Source organism: Saccoglossus kowalevskii, chromosome 13 (assembly GCF_978046115.1).
Source record: "Saccoglossus kowalevskii chromosome 13, keSacKowa6.1, whole genome shotgun sequence".
NCBI lineage: Eukaryota > Metazoa > Hemichordata > Enteropneusta > Harrimaniidae > Saccoglossus > Saccoglossus kowalevskii.
This window is the reverse complement of record NC_140653.1, coordinates 5126048-5148386: the sequence shown is the minus strand read 5'-3', so window position 1 is coordinate 5148386 and position 22339 is coordinate 5126048. Positions and strand designations below refer to the sequence as shown.

Here is a 22339-nt window from a genome sequence, read left to right as displayed (position 1 = left end):
TCAGTTACACTTTAAGCACAGTTCCCATGGCAATGAATAAAATAGATATTAAATTTGTCCAATTGTTATGCAAATTATCCAAGGCAGTGATAGTAACCTGGTGAGGAAACTGTCACATTCCCACTTTCTAATAAACATTTATTTTTTTTATTTTTGGAATATCAGTCTAATGGAAGAAAGGTGACAATCTACCGTAATCACTATGGCAACCTCATCATCTCAGAGAACATCTACTGCAATAGTGGCTGCTGCAGCTAGAGGTCCTAAACCACCAACAGACTGGAAACGACGTGTCAAATCAGAGTACATGAGGTTGAGGCAGTTAAAGAGATACAAACGAGCAGATGAAGTGAAGGTTTGTTTTCTTTGTCTGTGTTTGCACTATTAAACGTTAAATGCAAGTTACAAACTTAATTTCTAAATAAATCTTGCATGTATTTCAATAGTCAACAATACTGAGTGATACCAAGTAGTACAAATTTGATTTTGATGCAAATGCGGAATTTCTAGCTCTAAGTGTAAGATTGGCTGCAGTAAATTTTATTTGTGTTTCTGTTCTACTAGGCTGCCTTCAGTGAGAATAGACGTTTGATTGCTGAGAAGACTGAAGGATATTCCTATTCTTGGAGAGCCAAACCAGCTCAGATTATCCATGCACCTGCCACGTTTGATCATGTTCCAGTAACGAGGAAGGTAACATATACAAATATGTATACTGTGGTTAATGGGGTAGGCAACCTGCACTGTGGGTTTACAGGGTTTGTTCAGTCCTGGAATTTATGGAACATCCTGCAAAATGACTTTCGGCCCTGGAAAGTGAACAATCGTGATCATGATCTGTCCACGCAGTCCACACCACTGTTCAAAATGTGTTTTTCTTAGTCATTTGGAAAAGTCATATTTAATACATCTCATTTCTGTTGATACTAGAATGGCCAAGTATTTACTCTAAATTTATTCTAACTATGGTTTTGGTTCAAATTTATTTTTGGATGAATAACCTTTCCCCTAATTCCAACAGGGACTAGGTCATTAACAATGACTTGTTTTAATCTTCTCTGATTGACATTCAGTTTTAACAAACAAACAAACAAGATCTGAATAAGTCATAAATCGAGATAATTGAAGGAAAGACAGTGATAAATAAACACAAGGATAGTTTACTATTGTTGTGTAGGATTTGTTGAGTTGAACTTCCTCACATCACCAACACAGATGTGTCAAGCCGTCATTTGTTTAATCAACACTTGCACTCAAGTGTAGTAGGCTTCGTTGATGTTTTTGGCTTCATGACAATGATGTAATAGACTGCTGAACAATGCACAAATTCTAGATATTAGTAGTGTTGTTAATAGTAAAAAGTTGAATGTTCTAGGACTTCATAATTAAAATCAGTTTTTCCTTCAATGTCTATGGTTTATGTGGTTTTATGTGGTTTTACATTATTGTGTGTAATTATGGCACACTACTTTCAAATCAATATATTTCAGTTCTAATTATTTCTTGTTTTAAAAACTTGGTCATTACAGTGTATTGTTTATGGAGGCTTTGAAGAAAACACACAGGAGACTGCACTGCATGTTTTAAACAATGCTGCTACCATTCCTATGTTTTTTATGTGGGCACCACTGCAGCAGAATTTTATGGTGAGTGTCTTGTTTACTGTTGGTTCATGTTACAAATGTACAAGCAGCATTGCAGTAACCGGTGGTTGTGAGCCCATGTTGATTAGTAAACAACATTTGTTGTCAGACTTGCTGGTTGGTAAACACAAAGAAATGATTTTATCATTTTATTGACTCCCGTGTGCGAAGCACAAAAGGGAGTCTTTGCAGTTACCCTGTCTGTATGTCTGTATGTATGTGTGTATGTATGTATGTATGTCACTTTTTTTGTTCCACCGTTATCTCAAGAACCACGAATCAAATTTTGGTGAAACTTGGTACATAGATGCTCTGGCATATAATGCGCAGAGTTGATGAGGTTTTGGTAAAAATCTATAAATATTAATTACCTAATTTGCATGATACTTACATGTAGCTGATTTTTAGCTGTTCCAAGACTGTTCCACTGATATTTAAAGAACCACTCATTGGATTTTGATGAAATGTGGCACATGGATGCTCTGAACTAGTGCGCAGATTCGATTAGTTTTGGGTAAAAATCTATGAATATTAATTACCTAATTTGCATGATAATTAACTGATTTTAAGCTGTTCTATGACTGTTCCACTGATTTTTGAAGAACCACTCATTGGATTTCAATGAAACTTGGCACATGGATGCTCTGAACTAATGCGCAGATTTGATTAGTTTTGGGTAAAAATCTGTTAATATTATTAATTACCTAATTTACATAATGATTAATCAATTTTCGGCTTTTCCACTGATATCTCAAGTACTAATCATAACATTTCAATAAAACTTGGTACATAGGTGTCATATGACACTGCACAGACCTGATAGTTTTTAGGGTAATATCAGTACATATTAATTACCTAATTTGCATAATTAATTAATTTTCAGCTTTTGATATTTCGAGTAGTAAGGATCATGTTTCAATGAAACTTGGTACATAGTTACTTGAGGACTGTGCAGAGACCTAATTAGTTTTTGGGTAAATATTTGTGCATATTAATCATCTTATTAGCATAATTAGTTAATTTTCAGCTTTTCACCTGATATCTTAAGTACTAATCATCACATTTCAATGAGACTTGCGACATAGATATTCTAGGACTATGCAGAGACCTGATTAAATTTGGGATAAATAATTGTGCCTATTAATTACCTAATTTGCATAATTAGTTAATTTTTTGCTGTTCTATGGCTGTTGCACTGATGTCTAAAAACCACTCATTGGATTTCAATGAAACTTTTAACGAGTACCCATCACATTTCAATGAACCTAAGACTATGCACCATATTAGTTTTTGGTAAATATTTATGCTTCTTAATCACCTAAATAACATAATTAATTCATACTAATATCTCAAGTATTGATCATCACATTTGAATAAAACTTGGTCCATAAATGCTCTAGGACAATAGACAGCCTGATTAATTTTGGGTTAAAATTTGTTCATATTAATTCTCTAATTAGCATAATAACTAATATTTTTTTGGTTCTAATCACTTTTCAATGAAACTTGGTACATTGTGCAGACCTTATTAGTTTTACACTTAAATCTGTTCATATTAGTTACCTTATTTGATTAATTAGTTTTCAGCTATTCCATCAATATCTCAAGTACAAGTAATTTTGAATTAATTTTTAATGTGTCTCCAAAACTCTCAGCACACAGGAGTTCTTTCTAAGCTTTCTTTGATCTTAATTTCAGGTTGATGATGAAACTATCCTCCATAACATCCCATATATGGGAGATGAGGTTCTGGATCAAGATGGACAATTTATTGAAGAACTTATTAAAAACTATGACGGAAAAGTGCATGGTGATAGAGGTATGTAAAGTATGCAACTGATACTATTATTTGACTCTCAAATTTAATAGATACAGTGCTTGGAATTTGGTGTTCTTAGTATAACTAATTGCAAGATTAAAACTTTCAAAGAGTAATTGATTGAAATCATGAAGGAAATGGTTGATTTCAATTTTAATGTTGGTGTTTTTTCTTTCTGAAGTATCAGCTTACCTTGCATTTACAATCCAAACCCACAATTCCATTTGCAATTATAAGTAAAATATACTACTAGATAAAGGAAAAAATAATTTCACCAAAACAGAATGAATTATGAAAAAACAAATTAGATTAATCGGTAGGCATTTCAAAGAAGATTTCCAGGGAAATGTTAGTTGTCTTTTTTCACTGCCAACACTCATAGCATACCATATAGAAACATCTCAGAAGAAAGTATTATGTATAATTTATGGCATTTCTAGTTTGCAGACTGTTTTCATGTACATTTATATTATTATTATAATAATAATATTTTTGTGCTGGGTCATTAAAATATGACTTGTTTTACCTGGACTTTTGCTTTCATTTGCATGATTGTGTGGGTTCAAAACTGATATCAATTAGTATGCTAACAAATTTCAGTGTTGTTTACCGGTACATTGTTTATGTTTATTTCGTACTTAAGATAAGATAATATTGGCTGTTCCACGGGCTTTAATTTTGCTACCATCTCATCCCATTGTTTTTGTCATCAGTTTTATGTGAATGTTATCAACTTGTTTGCATGTGACACATACTCGTGAACATACAAATTAAGACAATCTTTTTCCTCAGAAGGCGGTTTTATAAATGATGAAATTTTTGTTGAATTGGTTCATGCATTACATAGAATACATACAGATGAGGAGCTCATTGAAAAACCAGGTATGGTAATCTCTGAAACCTTTGCATAAATTGTTGGTGAATATTTTTGTCATTTTTGGCTTCTTGTTGAAAACAGCAAGTCCAATTGCTTTGATACTATACATATAGGTATCTCAGGTGGACCTTTGTCATTTTGTGACGACACCTTCAATTCTTCATTATTTTTGTCATTTTTGGTCAAAAATGCTACTTCCAACGACTTCTTGAAAACTACCAGCACAATTGCTTTGATACTTGGTATCAAATTGAGCTTGCAGTTTTTAAAAAGAAGTCTCATGGGTATGCTTTGCTTGACTTGGCTAATGTTCTTGTAGGAAAGCTGAGCTTCTTTGACTGTCAGGTCGCTTGTATCTACTACAGTGTTTCTATTACCCTGGATTTTCGTAATGTGTCTATTACTTGAAGTTGTTTCATTCAGACAAAATATTGACAAATCAAGAAACTGATCAGAAACAAAATAAACACTTTTCAAAATCCCTTATAAATCAAAAATTATCTTGGCTTTGGCTCACATACTTCAACATTGTCGAATTTGGGACTTTGGGTTTTGTCCCTTCATCGTCATGATAGGTTAGTGATGCACATTCATGACCTGATTCAAAATGGCTAACTGGTGGCCATGTTGGATTTATTGTCTATCTATTGTAGTATCTTCATCCAATTTTCTGACACTGTCTCTTTGACTTATTTGGTTTGTTTTATATTCATGTTAATTTGTTTTTCTTTTGGATGAAATTTCTTGGACGTTCTTACCCTATTTTGTCCTCAAAAGTCATTACAGCCAAATACAGATGAGAATACAATGAGTTGTTTTCTTTGTTTCTTTCTAGATGAAACAAATCTGAAAACTAACTTTCCTTTAGATCTAATCTTTGAAGCTGTATCCAGTGTGTTTCCAGATAAAGGTACTGCTGAAGAGCTGAAAGAAAAGTGAGTTTCCCCAACCATTGCAATACTGTGTGATAAGTACACATACAATTTACTGTATGATTGAATTAGCCACTCATTTCAGTGTTCTCTCCAGACTCCAGGTCAAGCATCACGGTTAATTTGCATAATATTATTTGCATAATAATTAGTTTTCCCAACACACATTGTGATACATCTTATTTTTACATCTCATATATTTTATCGTAGAACGAAAGTGATGCACTGTTTGTCTAAGTAACGCGAGCTTGCAGAGCTTGAAAGGCCTGGGGAGAAAGTTGTATTTATCAGAATTACCATGGTTATATGCTCCACCCTTGTGGTTGTTTCAAGAGATCAGATTACTGACAATTGCTCACATTCATTATCATAGTCGAATTATGCTAATGCAAAATGCATTTTTGCTTCAAGTTCGGTGGTCGTCGTGCTGCGTCTTGTTCCATATGGAACTCGTAGCAACGTAAACAATGAATGTGCAACGACCACCACCACCCTTTAAGTTTAGCCTAAAAAATATGTACTTTCAAAGATCTGAGATTACTACAATAATTGCAATAATATACACACCACTTAAACTCCATTCACTGTATTTGCTCTATTAGAAGTGCATTTCCAGTAGAAGTGCATGTAAACCAATAGCTGTATATAGAGTATACTGGATCGTTAAAATGTGACCCATTTTTACCATCTACACACCTCTGTCATTTACATGAGCACATATGTATTGGACAACTGTTTGACACTGTTTTTGGTGACCAGACCAAACTATCAACCAAAGTTAATCCAGTCAATAGCGGCCATCATTTACTTGTCAATATGTGTTTATCTTAAAGATCAGGTAACGCATGTAAATTCTAGCTTAATCATAATTTTGTTTTTTTCTGAAAAGCCTCTTGATGTGCAACATTTTTTATGTTCATTATATTTTTTCTTTCAGATATAAGGAGTTAACAGAATGCACAGACCCAAACAGTCTACCTCCAGAGTGTACACCAAACGTTGATGGACCTGATGCACATCTGTCCAACGAGAACAAAGTTTACACTCATTTCATACACTATTTTGTCGTAGATGCTTTAAATATGATTGCTTTTTGCATTGTAAGTTAACTTTATCTTACAATTATTGATTTGAGTAAATTACAGTGAATCCAATTTGTGGGGATTTCTAAGCGAGGTATGGTCCACAGAATTAGATATGCCTGATTAAAGGGCGGCTATCGTCGTGCCGCGTCCCGTTCGATATGGGACTCATAGCGACGTATACAACGCATGTAAAATACTACGTTTATTTACATGAAATTCGAACACGCGCTGCGTGACGACCACCACCGCGCTTTAAGTTAACATTTAACTTCAATCCTGTTCTTTATGAACGTAAAAGTTATTTGAAATCAAGTCAAAGACGAGTTATTTTTGTCAGCTTTGATATCGGCAATTTAAAAGAATAAGGTCTTCGATTCTAACGCTTCATCTAGCCCAATGAATTCTAAGATGTGGAATATTTCTACGTGATGTTATCATGCATCGTAGACAGCTCTCCCTTTCTGCAGTGTTAATAAAGAATATCTCTGCAGCATCAAATATGCTAAAGTCAAACCTTAACACATTTAATAGTCTTTAAGTAAGGAGATGGCTGTCATTCAGCGAATTAAGAGGGTAACATAATGAGTTGTTACTTTTCTTTTCTCTCCAAACGCACTCGTCACAGAAGGAATTCCGTTTCAGACGAAGTTTGAGACGCATACTCCACCAACGAGTTAGTACATCATTCTTCTTTCTCTATACCCTTCTTGTTGTTTCATCTGTCTGCTTGCTTGTTTTGTTCAATTTTACTTTTGGTTTAATTTCTAACTATATATGTAAGTTTTCTCCTCTCCTAATTCCTAATTTCAACAAATTGCCCTACATTTTTATCAACATTCTTTTGATAAGGTTTATAAAAATACAGATGATATCCTCAAGTGGCGATGTAATAATTGTAGTTTTTAATGAAGAAAAAAAAATGACAATTTGGCTCCTGCGAAAAAAGTTTTGCCACCTATATCATGGAAGTTGATTTGCTGGTGAAGTTGTAAATTTTTGTGTTGGTTTATGGATTGACAAAACATCCTCAAAATAAATATTTCATCATTGTAGTTTTCTTCAGTGTTATGGGAAAATTATGTGTGAGGCAAAGGTTTCAAGCTGACACACAAGATGACAAGCAAAAGACTTTTTTTGGCCTTAGAGAACATTGTCTTACTCGTAAAGCAGTATTTGAGATGCAATTATAAAAAAACTTTAAATTTTATTTTAGCTTCATGGAATTTTTACAATTTGCTGAATTAACATTTTGTGAAAATTAACCAAAGGAAATAATCCTGGGTATAAAAATTTAACACTTTTCTCTGATTCAGGGAATTTGCAATAGTTTACGTCTTATTAAAAGAGGAGATGTTAGAATGCATGTAAGGTGCATATTGATACATACCTCTGTAATTGCTTACATGTTTATGTAACTCCTTACAGCATGCATGGAAAGGCATGTTTAATTATGCTACAAAGGGTGAATTTGAGACATGTTTCATCTTTTCACCACCAGTTCCCTCTTTTCATCACAAATAGTTCAAATTATAGTCTGCACTTTCCTTGGGACAGAAATAGCCAAATATTTTTCCAGTAACAATTGAAAATTTACTAAAATTTTATCTGTTGGCTTCAAAATTAATGTTCATTTTCAGAAATATTAAAAGAAAGTCTGGTGGTGAAAAGGTTTAGCGGTAGATGGCTGTCACCCATGTTATCTTAATAGCACATGATCTGCTGAGTCTTTGACTGAATGAAATACAGTGAAATCTGTTTAAACTGAATACTAAATAGAATTATGTTGTTAAGTTTGGAAAAATTTTCAGTTGATATAGAACTTAAGTTCTGTTTTGACAGGGTTACATATTATATGTTCAATGTGGTTTTCACAGCCTTTCATGGGGTTCGGTTTAGACTGGTTTACACAAGATTTGGTTTTTAAAGGTCTATACAGTATTTGATTTTAAAGCAGGGGAGGAGTAATCTGTGTATGTATCAGATGGCCATATTGCCCTATTGTTTACAAACAAGCATCTTTCCATGAGCCTTTTCGTTTTTAGCAAGCGTTGTTTTTGTCACTTGGGACTCGATTCCCGTGCATGAACAGGTGACACTCCTCCACTTTAATATACAAGATTAATTGAGCATTGCTCATGTTGATTTTTTTATTTGGGGGGGGGGGTGTTTTCCAGTATGGAAAGCACTATATATTGTTGGATAGAAATAGGGCACCACATTTCTAGTCTGTTTCTGCTTCTTACGATCATATGAGAAAATATTGCAGAAATGGGTGAATTCCTAAAGGTCGTCGTGCCCTGTTTGTCGTAGGACTCGTAGCAACATATTCAGCGTATAGAAAATACATTTTTGCTTACGTGAAATTCAAACAAATGAGCAACGCCCATTATCCTATAAACTGGTAAACACATAGCATTTTCCACCAATATTTTGGTTCAGCATTTAACATGTTACATGATCAATTTGTTTTAAAGAAAAATAGAAAAGAAATTTATCTCAGCATTCATCGAAGTAGTAATAATATGATTTGTAAAATAGTATTAGGTGAACACGTGACGGCTAAGCTATTATGCACATGGAAACTATAAAAAACTCTACATGGAGAGCAAACTTCAAACTGATTTCCTTCTTGTGTTAACCTTATTCTGAAGGCCGTTTTTAATTGACAAATCTGTAAAAATACATACAACAAAAAGTGTTATTCAAATAGCCTGTCACATGGACAAACTCAACATAGGAAACATGGAAACAAATCACAGAAAGTACTATTGTAATTGAGACCTTCAAGGTGATTTGATAGCATGCGAATGTCTAAATATTTTGCCAGGTAGTAGAATTTGTAAAGGAAAATTGAAAAATTTACTTTTTTACAAAATTCATGATTCTAGGAGTTAGTTAGTTAGCCTTTGTCTTTTCATGAAATTTAATTTTTAAAGCAATTATTATAATCAACAGTTTCAAATTATTTGTTGTGTTTACCTATGTTACTATAAGAGACATATTTAGGCATGTTATGTGGCAGTTTTGAAAACATGGCATGCTAAGCTAAGCTTTTGATCCAGCTTAAGGCTAGCTGTTTCTTAAGTTTTCTTGGACTGTGTTATATATATATATATTACATTTTACATCCTAAAATGCTTTGAAATCCAGTCTACCTAAAATTGGTACCTCAAATATTTTTTTTCAAATATTCAAATAGTTAACCTGCATTAAAATTATAATTATTTATTCTGTATACAATAGAGCTTGATTCTGTGAGCACTGATTTCAGTACAATTATTTAAGTATTTTTGACTTGTTCTAGAAAATATTGAATGACATTAAGGTAGGGCTTATCTCAGCAATGTATCTTTCAATATCAATCCCTGATGAGTACTGGGTAGTATTGGAAATTTAAAATTTCAATCTTTTCAACTTTGCCTTGTAGCTTATCACCCAACACCAAATCAGATCAAGAGAAAGGCTCCACCGGGTGAGTTGAAATCTGAAGGTGAGCCGTGTAGTCCTGACTGCTATCTTCACCTTGTACATGTAAGTATACTTCACTATTTAAAATTTGTTACTGTGGCCGCAAATTGGCTTCAAGCAATGTTGCTTTAGGAAGCCAGTAGGCTATCAGATTTGTGGCAACATTGCTTGCAATATAATACAGCTGTATTCTCAGCCATTATGCTAGTATATTAGTATCATGTGGATAAAATACATGATATCTAGACAAAATAATCAATTACCACCTATTTCATAGGAAAATTAGCCATCATGCTTGTGAATACTGTAAACCACTATAATTTAGTGTAACAAATTTTTGCGTATCAGTGGAAATCAGATATTTTTTTTCTGGTGTCTTATAATATGCATGTAAAAATGTCTTAAAATCCTGAAATTGTGAACATTTGTGGATGTGAAATAAATGATTTACAATATTCCTCGGGAGAAACAGTACCACAACAATAATTTTGTATTAGTATTACAAAGATTAAAAATATGAAAAATTAGTCAAAAAATGCAGGTGATGCTGCTTTAACAAAATATCATAAGCATGGAATGTTATTTTAAATTTTTTCTTTCCTGTGTTTTTAAGTAACATCATTGCTGCAGTAAATTTCTTTTTAAATTTGCTTTAAATTACTTTTTAACTTTCAGAAGCAAGATCAGGATGATTGCAGTACTACTAGTTCTATTCACAGCGAGAGAGGGAAGAACTCTCCAGCACGAGGTAGCAAACGTAGGGGTAGACCTTGCACACAAACAGTACATACTAAAATAGAGAAAACTGAAATAGATGGTGACTTGGTGCTACCTGAAAGGTGTAATAGCGCTGACCAGAAATGCCAAGGTTTGCTTTTTTCTGTAATTCTCAGCATGAGGGGTGAAAGCAGCTCTGTAAAATGTCTTGTTCTTGAGCATGTCATTTTGGCTAATTTGGCTAACCACTATACCCACTACCGGTACTGTAAAAAAAAAAATTAGCTGGAATTAAATTTCACTGAAAAGACTTTTTGTGTGTTTTGTATGGAATTTATTTTAACTGATTTTAAATGTAAAATGTAAAAAAAATATCAAATTTTTTTTTTACTGAATCACTCCTTCAGCGGAAATAGCGAAAACTGATTCCAAGCGAAAATAAAGTATTTTACAGTTATATAAAGATGGGGAGAATTTACTGAAAAATCTTACTCTAATTATGGATCTCAGAAAAGATCTCTCCTGCAATCTTATTGCTAATCCTCTCACAGCTAAATTAATTAATATGCGATTAAATCGAGAATAATACTAAAATAGCTCAAATGTCATGTAGCTTTTTATCAGCTATAAAAACTTCATATTTGCTCTTTTAGAAGTGCATGTATAAACATGTATCATGATCGGTAATGTATAGATGACAACAAGCTTACATATGCATTTTTAATCGAGCAACTATAAAAGCAGTTATAAAAGAGATACTATAGAGCTAGAAGAGTGGATCACACAAAAGCGTCAGAAAACATTCCATGAAACCTCAGACTAGTCTGAGATAAAACGTTGAAATATGCGAGTGTGTTATTCCAGTGAATTCTTCTCATGGTAGCATTTCACATTTTTCCTAACATTGCTTCTACTAAGTACTAGTTTTTATGGTATTTTGTGAAATATATTTGTACATGCCCAATAGCATAGGATAGTGTAAATCTTGTTTGCAACCCTTCACTGTGTGTTTTCTCTATGTGTGCATATATTGGGGGGTTCGGGGTGGATAAGAGATGTTAGAATGTTTTTAATGGTATACTTTAGTAATTATAAATTACGACTTACTGTACAGGTAACACTCAATTGTAAGATAAAATTATAATCCATAATTCATCCCTATTTAATCACCATTATTCAAGGAAGTTCCAGTCTAGAAGGTCAAATTCGATAATTGAATTACATAATGGAAATATGTTTGTCCAGCCCTGAAATGTCACTTACTATGCAATGTAAAATACGCATTTCTTTACCAGAAATTTGAACACATGCTGGTTTACCCCTAATCTTGCCAGCCCTGTGTGCTTTCACATTGACTTAACCACTTTGCTACAGTAGTCTTAACCTTATGTGTAGGAGATTATGTGTATACATTGTATCTACTATATTAAATGAAGCACAATCATGGTTATACATATAGCAGGGTCCATAGCATTGCGAAAATTCTTTGAAAGTCTTTGGATTTTTTTTGAGGTCTGGAAAGTCTTTGAGTTGTCTTTAAATTACAGGAAAATATAACAATCTTTGAAAAGTCTTAATTTCTTCATAATAATAACTTTATTACACTACTAAAAAACCTTCAGAGGGTTTTTGTATGGTAAGGAACATAAATACATAGTTATTATTAATTCATTTTAGAAAGGCCCGTTTTGTCCAGAGAACTACCATATCCTCAGAACTTTGGTGACCTTAGGTGATGATGTTAGCCTGAATTCAGGGTCAAATGTCTTGCAAAAATGCAAGAAAGTTTGGGAAAAATTCTGGAAAAGTCTTGGAAATCATTTGGCTCTTGGTGCTATGGTCCCTGTATAGCCAGAAAATAGAAAGTGCCTGTCTAAAAACTATAACAAAAATTAATAGTTGCTAGGCTGTAGCCATAGACTTAGTCTTTTTTGTTGTTGATTATTTATCGTTATTTTGTAATTTACAGATTATTTTCAATGAAAATTTGACAGGTTTGTAAAAAATATACCTGTCCTAAAATGACAGGCAGACTAAAAACCTGAGCACCCTCTACATTGTGGTACTCCCATAATGCGTCCTATTTTAATATACGAACAATAGAGGTAATCTACCAACCTCAAAAATAATAATTACCTGATAGTACAATATACTTTTGTCCCTACAACACGACACTCACTTAATTACAGCATTGTCTTTGATTTTAGTGATTTGTCAATTTATATTTAGATGTTCCAGTGCCTGCCAATCCACCTACTCCATCAAAACCACAAACACCACCTTCCGCCTCCAAATCTCACCGCTACGTATCAGCATCACCATCTTCAAGAAAAGAACATCCTCTACCGAACGGTTGGACTGGATCAGAAGCATCATTATTCAGGTTACTCCGAACAATATTTGCCAATAACTACTGTTCTATGTCAGAACTTATTCAGACTAAAACGTGTAAAGAGGTGAGGAAAGTTGTAATTTTTTTAGTGCAGTGATTGTGAAAAAGCAAACAGTTATTCTAAGGCCAGGAAAAAAAATTCTCTGTTTCTCGTTACATGTAAATTTTAAAATGAGGCGAGAAGGCGATTTTTTTTCTTTTAATACCGAGCTAAAATTTGAAAGTGCGAGTACAGGCGCATTTTTGAATGCTTTAGAAGGAAAAAACAACAACGTCAGAGGCGCATAGTTCAAAATGATGCGCGCGGAAACGAGAAACAGATATTTTTTTCTCAGCCTAAACAAGTTTTTTTAATGATATTCACAAGCTGAAAGTGGACGGTATGCAATGCATGCTCAATCAAACAAACAAACACAGCCTCAAAAAGTTGTTAACAAACAAACACACCCTCAATAAGTTGTTAACAAACAAGTTACTGTTAACCCTCTAATTTTCGGTTGCCTAATTTTTCCATTGCTAATAAAATCATCTTTGAACATTACAAGAAGTTGGACAATACAAGTGTGAACAAAAAATAATAAAGCAGACAAGTTTTCTTATCGAATATCATCTACATATTATGCAATTACAGTAATCTTTGAATGGTTTTACTTGCATGTGCTCTTCAGCGACCATTTATCTTAAATAAAATTCACAAAATGTTAACATGACATCAATTGTCAGGCATGCCTTGGTCATTTTGTATTCAATTTTGAACATCATACATACTGTGTTACGGAAGAGTTTGTAATTTTCACTGAATTCTGTTTCCTTGAATGCTGTTAAATTTTGAAATCTGGACACTTTAACATGTACCTCAGTGCTTTTCTCCAGTCAGGATGTCAATCATTTATAAAGTAAAATTGGTATTCAAGATTGAAGAATTAATGCTATTACATGTCATATTACTAATTATAATAACTTTTTTCAAACTTATTTTTAGATTTATCAGTTTGCAGCCAAAGAAAACTGTGACCTGCCAGATTTCCTTGAAGAGCTTAATAACACTCCGCCAAGGAAAAAGAAAAGAAAACAAAGGTATTACAAAATGGTCAAAATTTTTGAAAATGTCCCTACCGGTTTCTCACTTTTTGATCAATTTTGTACAAAAATGACACATGAACCCATTTTCGTTCACTCGGGCATTGCATCGGCCATTTCTTGAACTTGTTTTAGCCGATGAAGTTATGTTATATACTGTAGGTACATGGATACTAGTGAATATAAGAACTGATAGCTTACTAGAGTAAGTATTTTTGGCAAAGTACACAAATGTTTCTCGCAAACATTGTCATGGGCATGCTGGGCAAATGTAATTTTTATTTCAGCAGAATTAAACAATTGGTACAATACCAGAAGGCAACCCAGGCCACACCCCCACCCCACCCACAAATTACAAAGTCTGCATATTCTCGGGTTCATCTGGATATTTAATTTCCAAAACTTTTCCAAGTTAATGTGACGATTACCCGGTACTTAAAATGTGTTTACATGGAGCTAATCTTGGCAGGATCTGCTACATATAGGGTAGTACATAAATTTGTTTTGGTACTTTGCTATTGCTTTCATAGGTTATGGTCAATGCACTGTAGAAAAATTCAACTTAAAAAGGTGAGTTCTGATGATTATTGCAATGCCAAATCACTTGTGGTCCCAATAGAATCTTGGTCATAAACGAAAATGTCAAGAGTTAATCAGTTTTTCAGTAACTTGTATTCCAGACAATTTGAGGTCACCAGCCTGTTTTTCCAAGTAATGGTGATTAGGTTTTAGTGTATGGTGACTCTTTCTATGATAAACATACTGTTTTTAAAATATATAGCCCTCGTGTATATTGTTATTTTGTCACTAGTCTGTGTATATTTATCTTCTTTCTGATTGGACTATTTTATTGCAGATAATTCATCCAATCACGTATACAATTATCAGCCATGTGACCACCCTGGTAGACCGTGTGATTCTGAATGTCCATGTATTATGTGTCAAAACTTTTGTGAAAAATTCTGTCAGTGCAGCCCGGAATGTAAGTATATATGTGATGTTTGAACAGTTTTAACAACAGTATGTTTTAATAATTTAACAAAAATTGGAATTCAAATGTACAAGTCTAATGAGATTCTTGCAAATAATAGTTCCCAAGCCTTAACAGAAAACTGCAATGGTGTTAAAATTATAGAAAATTGAACGAATGTATAAAAAAGACAAAATAAATGGAATGTGTTATTGTAGTGCATTTTTGAACAAGTATAAATGGGTTTAACCTTTTAACCACCAGATTTTTTCGCCCAAATTTTTGTGCACTTTTTTCTTGTATTCTTGAAAATTTGTGGAAATGAACTCTAATATAGGCGTCGACATACACAGTTTTAATCAATAAAAAAAAAATATACTCATATATTTTTCACTTATTTTTTCAAAAATTGTCATCAACACATTTGGTCCAAAATGATCAAAAAAATTGTAGAAAATTAATTGTACATTGAAAATAGGCAAAAAGTATCACCCGAATTTTGGCAGAAAAAAATGTGGTGTTCAAAGGGCTAAAGCAGTTTGCAAAAGTGAACATAAACTCAGCAAAATTTCTTTCTTACAGAGTCTTAGTCCAAGTTTTATTCTTTTTATGAAAAAGATTCAGTATTATATCCTCACAGTAGGCAATTTAAAACTAGTAGTGCTCGATTTGATTTGACTGATTTGGGTTTGGTTGACATAATATTAAGTATGTTTTGTAACATGTACTGTAGAATACTTTATTTTCGCTTGGAATTTATTTTCACCATTTTCGCTGAAGGGATGATCCGTGAAAATAAAATCCAGCGAATATACTTTTTTTCCTATATTTCACATTAAACTCAGTAAAAAAAATCAGTACAAATAAATTCCATACAAAACGCCCCAAAAACCTTTTTAGTGAAAATTAATTCCAGCGAAAATAAAGTATTTCACAGTATTTGATTTGAAGATGCGTAATGTTATATACTGGGATTTGATTTTGTTTGTTTGATAGAATTTAAGTTGAATACTCGTTCACATATATCCTGTTGATGTCAATATTTTAGGTCAGAATCGTTTTCCTGGTTGTCGATGTAAAGCCCAGTGCAATACTAAACAGTGTCCATGCTATCTAGCTGTTAGAGAATGTGATCCAGATCTTTGTCTAACATGCGGAGCAGGTGAGTACATAAAATATTGTGTGACCTGACTGAGAATGAACATATTTAATTATGTCCATATTTTGCATTTATTTTATCTTTAGCATAACCTTATTAAATATGCACATGTCTAATTGTGGTTTAAGGGTTCAACACTGACATGAAAAACCTGCCAATCTTCCAAGCCAGTACATCTAGAATTTTGGTGATGTTAACAAAATGTGGTGTACTGAATTACTGGAATATGCAAATTGAATCAAAATTTAACACCATATGCACTGAAAATCTTGTCTAAACAATGTAGTTATTGGATCTTCATTTTTTTAAACCATGCTCCTTCAGCATTCAGTGAATGGCAAGTGATTGTCAACATTATGTGTGCGTCTAAATGTTGAAATTCATAACTAGACCAGTGCCCCATCATTCAAAAGATGCCTACGGGTTCTCACAAAAAATTATTGGACATAGCATAGTGTGCTGTTGCTCATATTTAATTAAATAATTGAGTAAATGTACATCTAATATTACACACATCATTTCAATTACACAGTAACTCAAAACATTACATTAAGTTACAATTCATTTCTATTTTCTTCCAGATAATTTTGATTCCAAAAATATTAGTTGTAAAAATGTCAGCCTTCAGAGAGGAACTAAAAAGGTAGGTTTCAATTTTATCTGTTATTTGTGGCTCTCGTATGCAACCATTGAAGAAGGCTTTATTTCTGGTGGAGTATAATGTGTTCACATCACATGGAAGCTGTGGGTTTGTCTGATCACTTAACATGAGAATACCTTCTCTCAAAGCATCAACCCTGTGGTATTGAGTTTGGGAGAATGGGTGTTCTCTTGGATGAGGAAAACAAAAACTGTTTCTGTGCTTAAATGTTATGTTAAAGGTTCCATGTATCTTGGACGATGAGATTCATGGCTTCAGTTTTTGTAACAGGGACTCCAGATCTTAATAAGGTACTTTTTATGATCTGATAAAGATTGTAGTGAAAAAATGTTGCAATTGGTGCAAAATATTTGGTGACCAATGAATTATTTTATTTTTATCATAATCAAATATTTGTTTGTTTGTTACAGCATTTATTATTAGCGCCTTCTGATGTGGCTGGATGGGGGATTTTTCTCAAAGAAACTGCACAAAAAATGAATTTATATCTGAATATTGTGGAGAGGTGAGTTGATTGTTTTAGCATTTTTTTGCTATCCTCACTCATGAATATGCAATTCAGGCACGAGCAGGCAATTATTTATGACTATTTGAATTGCAACTTTCCAAAAACAGGTATTTACTCGTAAATATGCGAATCGTGACATTCAAATATTGGTATTTACTCATAAATATGCAAATCGTGACATTCAAATATTGGTATTTACCCATAAATATGCAAATCGTGACATCCAAATACAGGCATTTATTCATGATTATTCAAATCATACATTTCAAAGACAGTGCTTATGAACATATTTTGTATATTTTTTGGGGTGAGGCAAATATAAATATGGCATGCTAGAAAGACCATACCCAAGTCTTGCATTTATTACTTGTCATAAGCAGATGTCTGCTGAGAAGTTGATGAATGATATTGCTATTACTTTTTTGACCTCGGTTAATTTGTTTTTATTTCAGATTATTTCACAAGATGAAGCTGACAGAAGGGGGAAAGTATATGACAAATACATGTGCAGCTTTCTATTCAATTTAAATAATGGTTAGTTAAATGTGCTTTTAGGCATTGCACTGTTTTTATGACACAGTATTTGCTGTTCTGGCGATATTTTTGTTTTCGTCATGTGACTAATGAGTGACATGTGATGCGTCACAAGTTCAGTCGCAATTTTGATTAGTTTCACTATTTAGGCAATTGTTTTGAAGATCATTTTGTAACCTTTTCACTACCAGACTTTCTCACCCAAATTGTCTGCACTTTTTTCTTATATTGAATATTTTTAGTAATGAATCCTAATTTTGAAGCCAACTGGCAAAGTTTGAGTCAATTTTCAGGTTTTACTCCAAAAATGTGGCTATTTTTTTCTCTAAATTCATAAGGAAAAGTGCAGACTATAAATAGGACTATTCCATGAATTTGCGATGAAAAGATAGAACTTGTGCTGAAAAGGTTAAACACCATTACCCGCATTCATGCACCACCAGTGAAGTTGCAATACATTTCAGGACCCTTCTTGCTAGTTTTATTTATCATGTAAATGTATTTTATTATCCGTGTGTTGTCTATCAAGTTATTTTCTGGCCAAACTATGACAATAAAGCCAACAACTTCTATGAAAGTTAAGGTAGAAGTCTACTCATAATTTCTGAGAAAGTTGGTCATAAATCGCATGACAATGGTTATTGGTTTATTAAGTGAACTAGTGTGTTGCAGTGACATATTTTGAGAAACTTTTTCAAGAAAATTGCTATTTTTAGAACAATTACATAGAACACAAAATTGCCTTTTTTTTACATTTTTTAAAACCCAATTTTTTGAAATAATTCAGGACAACAAAAGTACCCTCATAATTTACAATATATGGTAAGCGTTATATAACTGACAAAATATACACTATCTACTAATATACAACCATCATTTTCTGAAAATTAGGCTTGTGACACCAAGTTTTTTCAAGTCAATTCCCTTATTTTATCAGAAGTACAATTTATCGCAAATTGATTGAGTTCTGGGTATTTGCAATTATGATTAGGCTTCTACTTTTATTGCTACCATAATTTTATGTACTTTTCCACTTCTATTTCAAACTTTGTGGTTGATGCAACACGGAAAGGCAATAAGATACGTTTTGCTAACCACTCAGTGAATCCTAACTGCTATGCTAAAGTAATGATGGTAAATGGCGATCATCGTATTGGTATTTTTGCTAAGAGACCTATTCAGACTGGCGAAGAATTATTCTTTGATTACAGGTAAAATGACCATACTAAATCTAGTCCATATCATGACCATATTTGTAAAATCACTAGATCTTGTCCATATGACAATATTTGATTAATCATTGGATCTAGTCTGCATCATGACCATATTTGGGAAATCACTAGATCGAGTCTTATATGACCATACTTGATTAATCATTGGATCTAGTCTGCATCATGACCATATTTGGTAAAAAACTAAATCGAGTCCAAATGACCATACTTGATTAATCATTGGATCTAGTCTGCATCATTACCATATTTGGAAAATCACTAGATGGAGTCCATATGACCATATTTTATTAATCATTGGATCTAGTCTGCATCATGACCATATTTGGTAAATCACTAGATCGAGTCCATATGACCATACTTGATTAATCATTGGATCTAGTCTGCATCATGACCATATTTGGTAAATCACTAGATCGAGTCCATATGACCATACTTGATTAATCATTGTATCTAGTCTGCATCATGACCATATTTGGAAAATCACTAGATCTAGTCCATATATTTGATTAATCATTGGATCTAGGCTGCATCGTGACCATATTTGGTAAATCACTAGATCGAGTCTATATGACCATACTTGATTAATCATTGGATCTAGTCTGCATCGTGACCATATTTGGAAAATCACTAGATCTAGTCCATATGATATTTGATTAATTATTGGATCTAGTCTGCATCGTGACCATATTTGGAAAATCACTAGATCGAGTCCATATGACCATTTTTATTAATCATTGGATCTAGTCTGCATCGTGACCATATTTGGAAAATCACTAGATCTAGTCCATATGATATTTGATTAATCATTGGATCTAGTCTGCATCGTGACCATATTTGGAAAATCACTAGATCGAGTCCATATGACCATATTTTATTAATCATTGGATCTAGTCTGCATCATGACCATATTTGGAAAATCACTAGATCTAGTCCATATGATATTTGATTAATCATTGGATCTAGTCTGCATCGTGACCATATTTGGTAAATCACTTGATCTAGTCCATATGATGATATTTGATTAATCATTGGATCTAGTCTGCATCATTACCATATTTGGTAAATCGCTAGATTTAGTCCATATGACCATATTTGATTAATCATTGGATCTTGTAGTCCATAGCATGACCATATTTGGTGCATCATTAGATCTCAGTCAGATGTTTTCAGAGTTTGAGATTGCCAAGAAATGCTTTAGTCATCATAAAAAATTTAAGTTTGTTCAGCTTCTGTAACAATTTGTAACCTTTGATAAGTGCTCTGCTTTTATTGATAATATTTTGCTTTGTATAAAGGTATGGTCCAACAGATGCACTGAAGTATGTTGGTATTGAAAGGGAACTAGAGGTACCGTATATCGCAGGAAAATGACCAAGAAAGAAAAGGAGGAAATACAAACCTCGAAAACCTACCTCTATCAACTGACTTCGCATTCATGGCCTTACTTTGTACTCATTTTAATTTCCCATCATGCTGTTGGGTGGACTTAACTTTAATACCCTATAGTCGTAACACAATCTGCGTTCACAATCAGTTTTAAACATCTCAAGGAACCAACATGTTGCAACAAATGTGGTGATTTAGCACTTATGGGGAAATTTATCTAATTTACGATTGGTGAGTTTTATGTTTTTGCTTAATTAACTGGAGATTTTTTATGAATTCTAGAGTAACTGTACTTTTAATAGTACATCTGTATAGAAATACTGGCTAAACTTGTTGTATTTAATTTTTGTGATGCCAATGTTTTAATGTCTTAATACTGCCAGAAATATGTAAATGTATACAACATGATTCTTTTTTTTAAAAAAAAAGGTGAAGTATTCTATCACCATAATTTTACTTCCACAGATAGCAACTATTTATTTTGTATTATCTCAAGTACTTGATTACTGTAAAAAGCTTAAATTACTTGCTAGATATTCTCATGATTTGATGATTCACCGTAAAATCTGTATTAGAAGCTGCATTCCTAATAGAAGTCGCACCCATTCTTTCTGAATATCTGAGAACCAAAAATTCATCATTTCTCATATGTGTAGATGCTAAGAGAAGCTGCCTTCCCTCTGTTGCATTGTACCATTTTAATAGAAACCGTGGTTTCTAATACAGATTTTACAGTAATGGCATTTGAGGGGACAGCATTTTGCGAAAGGCATTGACAATCTGTGTTGCAGGACCCCAGGGAATTTTTCACTGCTAAAAGATTTCACAATTTACAGACTCGCGAAAAATTTGTATTTATATTATAGATGTTTACAGTGTGTAATTTTTTGAAGTAAGACGTACTTTATTTGAAATATTTTACTGCTGTCATACAGTGTAAATTTGAATTTTATTTAATCAACGTACACTGTAACAAACACCTTTATAATCAACTTTCTGATCTCCCGCTTATAAGAAACCCAATGTACTGTAAAATCCTTTATTTTTGCCTTTTTCGCTGTAGGGATGATTTAGTGAAATGAAATCCATAGAATATACCTTTTTTCCCTCTATTTTTCATTCAACTCATCACACATGAGTGAAATAAACTCTACAAAACAGCCCAAAAGTCTTTTCAGTGAAAATTTATTCCAGCTAAAATAAATTATTTTACAGTATTATGCGGTTCATTATAGTGTATAATTCTCCATAAGGAACTGAAAGATGATTTTCACTATTTTCACTCTGAGAACATCTGTTGCGTGAAAGTGAGGCTTGTCAGTTGTGAGCTGCCTAAAGTAATACATTTGATAAAAGCAAATTTTATTAAATGCTTTTTGTGAGGATTTTTTTGCAGCTATACTGCATTTTTAATGTGCATACAATGTTGGTAAACATCAGAATAGACAGATAGGCAAAAAAACAACAACCAACAGTGAAATATTCTTTAAATTGAGTGAATATGCTAATGAGATTTTGAGAACTTTGTTGCTTGAGTAAATATGCAAGTGACTGATGAGAGCTTTGTAATTAGTGAATATGCAAATGAACTGATGAGAGCTCTCACTTGAGTAAATATGCAAATGAATATGGAAGTATTGAATAGAACATGGAATTTCAGCGAATATGCAAATGTCAAAATAAAAACTAACTTGCTGTAAATAAAGTGTTGGTGTCGTCATTTCTCAACAGAATCTGTCAAATGAGCGGCTTTCAATCTTGTTTCATATTTGTCAATGTAAAGTTCATTGCAATATCTGTAATATTTTCTGAAAAGTCGATACGAGTAAAGTCAGTAATGTATGTACAAAGTTCTTAGTAACCGTTCTGACAAAAT

At 33.0% G+C, this 22339-nt stretch overlaps 1 pseudogene; it reads left to right on the top strand.

The window, feature by feature from the left end:
- The first annotated feature begins 169 nt into the window (after positions 1 to 169).
- LOC102805300 (histone-lysine N-methyltransferase EZH2-like) lies at positions 170 to 20461 on the top strand (annotated as a pseudogene).
- Positions 20462 to 22339: the final 1878 nt, after the last annotated feature.